The following is a 6,236-nucleotide window of genomic DNA, read 5'->3' on the forward strand; positions in this document are numbered from 1 at the left end:
GGAAGGAGATACAGAGTCTGTGACTTATAAAGTGGGAAAACGGATAGTGATTAAGGAATAGGGACTGGGTCCCTAGTCTGAGCGTGATTCTACTCTCAAATTTTATGGCTAGAAAAGTCTGACCAATGTATCTCTAGTCAAAAAGGATTTTTTAAAACTCCTCAGAATCCACTAATGAAGGGAGGCATTTCACCTGCCCAAACTCCGGAGAGCAGAGGGTTCTACAGGAGGCACAACTGATGATTGAAAAAATGCCGGCGCTGTGCCTAGGAGTTTAGCAAATAAAACACAATGCCTCAGATTCCCTGAACTTAATGCTAAGACTAACCCAGGAAGACTTGGGTTCTAGTCCCCTGCTCTGCTATACAAAGTAGCTATATAAACTTGAGCATTTCTTCTCTCCCAGACTCCGTTGCTCCCTCTGTACAATGAAGGGGTTGGATGAAATTCTCTTCAAGGTCCCTTCCAGTTCTGATGCTCTGTGATTCTGAAAAGCCCAACAGTTCTTACTGTAGCACTAAACAGGGATAATCTTTGCATTTTTTTGCCTCGTAGTAGCTTGATTATTAACTGTTGGATAGTCCCTGAAAACAGGGCATCTAAGTAACACAGTGTATAGAGCACTGGGTCTGGAGTCAAAAAGACCTGAGTTCAAATCTAGCCTTAGACACTTATTAGATGTGTGACCTTGGGCAGGTCACTTAAGCCTGTATGCCTCAGTTTGCTCATCTGTAAAATGAGCTAAAGAAGGAAATGGCAAAGAAATCCCAAATGGGGTCAAGAAGAGTTGTACACAATGGAAAAAAATGACTAAAAAAATATCCTGAAAGCCCTCATAGTATCTTGTTCTGTCTGCTCTGATCATACTCCATGGAGCAGATTATATCCAGTGTGACAAACTACATTTTAGGAAGGATATTGGTCAGCTGGAGTGTGCCTAAAGGGAAGAGACCAGGGTGGTGAAGAGAGTGGCGACTAGGTCATACAAAGCTTAACTGAAGAAGCTAGAGACACCCTACAAAAAAGACTTGTTTTTGTTGTTTTGTAACAGAATGGTGGGTACCTTCTGGGCATTTCCAATTACTGTAGATCCTCAGGCACTAAAAATGTGAGGAACTAACCTACTGTATCATGAGGTCATGTGAATTAATCCCTGAAACTTGAAGATGATACAAATACAGAGTGTCCCAAGAGAAGTGCAGACCATCAGAATCAGAAGGGATCTGGCCAGGAGAGAAACTGAAGCCCAGGAAGAAACAGCTTCTTCAAGGTAACACAGCTGACAAAAGTGTCAGAGCTAAAATTTGAACCCATGTCTTCTGACTCCAAACCACACCCTCTCTATGCACCCAGCTAGCAGTATTTATCTCAGATGTATATAAAAATTTGTACCAGAAGTATACATATGTGTATAGTGTTTGTTTGTTTTCTTTTTAATGTTTGAGCTTTCCCTCATTCTAGAAAACTCAAGCTAACTTACATGCCAGTAAGTGCTTAGTAAATGTTTGCTTATGATAGGGATGAAATGGGATGATGTGTTAATGAATTATTTATTTACTCCTAGAGTTAATTAACAAAATCCAGACCTTGATTATGTCATAAGTGAAAACGTGATGATCCTCTTGAGTGTTCACCGGACATTAATCCCTGTTACAAAACCAGCATAATAGATGAATTCAGCTTCTACGCAGAAGGTAAGGACTGGGACAAATCCTGGTTGGAGCTCAAGGCTTAAATAATAGGGGGCAATTACAATTTAGGGTTTCTAGTGAATAAATAAATGAAGAACTTATTACATGCTTACTATATACAAAGCACTGTACTAAGTACTGAGGATAGAAATGAGAGGAAGGGTAAGGGAACAAACATTTATTAAGCAAATACTATATACTTGACAGTGTGCTAAGTGCATTACAAATAGTATTTTATTTTATCCTCACAACAATCCTGAAAGGTAAGTTAGTGAGAGAGATAGATGTTAAATAACTTACCTAGGGTCACAGAGCTATTAGGTGTCTGAGGCCAGATTTGAACTTGCCTAAGCCAGTGGCAAAGTGGATATAATACTGGACCTCAAGTCAGGAAGACTCCTTTTCCTGAATTCAAATCTGGCCTCAGACACTTACTAGCTGTGTGACCCTGGCCAAGTCACTAAACCCTGCTTGCCTCAGTTTCCTCCTCTGTAAAAGGAGCTAGAGAAAGAAATGGCAAACCACTCTAGTACCTCTGCCAAGAAAATCCCGAATGGGGTCACAAAGAGTCAGAACAACTGATAACTACTGAACAACAAGAAGATCACATAGACCCCCATCCAGTGTACCAATAGACAATAAAACCATAACAAACCATAAAACCATAACAAAAGTAGCCAAACATTTCATTAGGACAAAATGTTGTTGTTGTACAATAAGTAAATAATAGAGAAAACCTCTATCTACCACCAGCACCACAGATGAAGGGATAAAATTTCCCACCAACTCCCATCTCTGTGAGCAGGGCACTGAAACACTCCCTTGAACAACTCAAGCGCTGTGGTGATTATACCATAGCTGGACAGCCTCCCCTGGTTCTATATCTGGACAACTGCTATGCCCTGTAAGTTCTTGCTTCTACCTCTCATAGCTCCTTTGGTATGCCTCTGGGGCTCTCCTTGCTGCTGGTACTCCCCTCTGACACTAGACATCTTCAACTGAAGCTCTGCCCTCTCCTGTTACTGTGTGCCTCCAAAGCTACCACTGGCCACTCCTCCAATGGACTGCTGCTGCCATCTTCTGGAGCTGTTACCTACTGATGAAGCTTCCACCAGGAGACTAACCCAAGTCAACAACTCATCACCAATGAACACATTTTCACTTCTTCTGTTAGGAAGCCTTGGGATATATGAAGGGGCAGCATCAAAGCCTTTGGCTAGCAAATTTTTTTTCCTTCTTTGATTCATGTCCTCACCCCACACTCCCCCAAAATAGGAATTCACTCAGTCATAGGATCATAGATTTGGAGCTAGAAAGTACCTAATAAACCATCTAACCAACCTCCTCCTTATAGATGAGGAAACTGAGACTTCAAGATATTAAGTGAGTCATCCAAGGTCACATAATTAGTAAGTGACAAAAGCAGACCTCACTCCTAATTTGACTAGGGCAAGTACATTCTTTTCAATGCCCATCGTGCTCCTCACAGCTAGCCCCCATGCCTTGTGAATTGCCTTAAAGAGGCACTTAGTAACACTGGATGAGGAGGGACTGGAATGGATGAGCTTTGCCCTGAATTCCTACCCTTACACCAAAGGTCCCTGTCTCCCTTCTATATACTTCTCGTGTTTTCTGTTAGTTTTTACCCCACTTACATCTTGTAAATATTTAAGCAAAAAAGAAAAACCCCATGAAAATATATTCACTTATTCAATCATTCATTCAGCAGATAGTATGCAGCTGTTATATGTAAGGGCTCGTGTTGGATATCATTCATAGAGAAATAATAAATGGTCCCTCCCTCCAAGGAGCTCACAATCTAGTAAACTGGTTTCTCACCCTTATGTCAGAGGAGCTCAGGGTATGTACTTTGATTGTCCTAAGACTGTTACACTTCAGTGCAAAACAACCATGCTCTAAATCAAATAAGATATGTTCAAGTTGTAAAATCACCACATCCATAACAATAAAGATAATGGTAAGGATGAGACTAAAGAAATCAGGTCCATTTCTTTCAAAGCAGGGCTTATACTGGGAATCAGGAAGAGGAGTTCAAATTCTGCTTCAGACATTTCCTACTTGTGTGACCCTGAGCAAGCCACTTCACCTCTGTCTGCTTCAGTTTCCTCATCTGCAAAATGGAGATAATAACAGCACCTACTCCACTGGGTTTTTGTGAGGATCAAATGATATAACAGATGAAAAACATTTTGCAAACTATAAAGTACTATACAAATACTAGTTATTGCTGTTACCCTATTTATAGCATACATGACAAGGGGTCATCCAGCCTTTGCTTGAACATCTAAATTGAAGGGGATCCCAATACTTCCTGAGGTGGTTAATTCTACTTTTGGACAACTCCAATTGTAAGGGAAGAGAAGGAAGGAGGGAGGAAAGGGTGAGAAGGGAGGGAGGGAGAAAGAAAGGGAAGAAGGAAAGAAGAGAGGGAGATGGAGGGGGGGAGAAACACTGAGGGAGGAAGGGAGGGGGAGGGAAAAAAGGGAGAGGAAAGGAGAGAGGAGAGAGAGATGGATGGAGGGAGGGAGGGAAGGGGAGGGAAAGAGAGGGGGAGGAAAGGAGAGGGGAGAGAGAGAGATGGAAGGAAGGAGGGGGAGAGATGGAGGAAGGGAGGGGGAGAGATGGAGGGAAGAGGGAGAGAAACATTGAAGGAGGGAGGAGGAGATGGAGGGAGGGAGGGGGAAAGAAACATTGAAGGAGGGAGGGAAAGAGAGAGGGAGGGGAGAGAGATATGGAGAGAGAAGGAGAGAGAGGGAGGGAGAGAAGGGAGAGAAACACTGGGGGAGAGAGAGAGAGGGAGATTGAGATTGAGAGCTTCCACCCATTTTTCATAGTTCTGCCTCCTGGGACCAAAAAGAACAAGTCTGACAACAGTTAAAATACTTCGTTATCCTGTCTCCTATGAAGTTCTGTTTTCTACAGACAGAACATCTCATCTCAATCTTCCCATGGCATATTCCGCAGTCCTCTCTCACAACATCCTCCTTGCTCTCTTCTGGGTGATTTCCAGCTTGCCACTGTCCTGGCGCTCAGGATCGAACACATGACTCCAGCTGTGTCCTTACCAGGGCAGATTCCAGCTGGATCATTCCTTCCCTCATTCTCTTAAATTCAGCCCAGCTTTTTTGGTTGCCATCTCACACTGTTGATTCATTGAACTTACAATCCACTTAAACCTCCAGATCTTTTTTATATCAACTGTTGCTAAAGTAATCACTGTGAGACCTGTGGAATGAGTCATCTATCCCCAGTGTTAAATCCCCAGTTGGTAAATGTTTAACAACTGGTTCTCTAACAAAAAAAAAAGGTAGATTCAACACTTTTAAGTTTAATCTACATTATTAATGTTTTCTCCATCACTTTATTAAGTCTAGACAATCAACAAAACAGTAAGTCAAGATCTGATTTGAAGCAAATGTCCATTTCTGAAGTATAAAAGCTCACACTGTTTGAGCTGGCTCCAGAAAATCCTTCTCTGACCCTAACCTAGAGTACACACAAAAATCACTGAAACCACAGTTTTGATGCTGGTTAAACAATGATATTCTGTTTCTAAAAAAGGAGGCAGTCAATAGCAAAAGGTAATTTGAGACTCTGAAAATGTCATCCAGGGCAGATCTTCATAGCTTTCTAAGCTCTGGAACCCAACTACATTTTCACCTCTTGGCGAAAATGAGCATATTTGCTGTTAAAGAGAAGGACAGGAAATCAAGCCACTAGAAATGAGAGGTTTGATCATTATAATGAAGAGGAAAAATAAAAGATAAATATATACATATACATACACACACATATATATAATATATATTTGTATATTACATAAATGTGATACATAAAATATGTCTGTGTTATATGTAACATTTATACATCTATGAAACCTATATAATATATACTATATATATTTTATATAACTTATATATATGTATAGATACATATAAATATACTTACACATATATACATATAAATAAACTGCCTCTCCTCGATCAGAGGTTCTTAACCTTTCTTGTCATGGACCCCTTTGATAGTCTGGTGAAGTCTCTGGACCCCTTATCGGAATCATGTTCTTTTTTTTTTAAGAGGCAATTAGGGTTAAATGACATGCTCAGCATCAAACAGCTACAGAATCATGTTCTCATAGGAAACTAATCATATTGAAAGAAAGATGGTTTGTTTGTTTTGTTTTTTTTCCATCTCAGTTCATAAATCCCCTGAAATGTGTCTATAGTCTATGGATGCCAGGTTAAGAATCCCTGTCCTAGAGTGTTCTCTCACTTCCTGCCTGCCTGCCCAGGTCCTACCTAAACCTTCCAAGCCTCACTCAAGTCCACCCTTCTTCCATAATGCTTCCTCTGATTCCTTCCTCCATTATAGATCTGTTAGTTCTCCTTAATCTCCCCTTTTCTGACCTTTTATAGTACTTAGATATTATTACCACATAGTGTAGTCTTTACTACATCCTGGCTTATGTTTTTCAGTGTTATTTTATATCTCCTTTCCGTAGTGGGATTATAGGTTCCTCAAACA

The 6,236-nt window shown here is 40.7% G+C and overlaps 1 long non-coding RNA gene across 1 annotated transcript; it reads left to right on the top strand.

Moving 5' to 3' along the window:
- The first annotated feature begins 1,091 nt into the window (after positions 1-1,091).
- Positions 1,092-3,587, top strand: LOC114046639. Its single transcript, XR_003569536.1, has 3 exons — positions 1,092-1,270; positions 1,565-1,694; positions 2,623-3,587. It is a non-coding gene; the product is annotated as an uncharacterized LOC114046639 (long non-coding RNA).
- The last annotated feature ends 2,649 nt before the right edge of the window (positions 3,588-6,236 follow it).

The sequence above is a fragment of the Vombatus ursinus genome, unplaced genomic scaffold, assembly GCF_900497805.2.
Source record: "Vombatus ursinus unplaced genomic scaffold, bare-nosed wombat genome assembly UNPS02014785.1, whole genome shotgun sequence".
NCBI lineage: Eukaryota > Metazoa > Chordata > Mammalia > Diprotodontia > Vombatidae > Vombatus > Vombatus ursinus.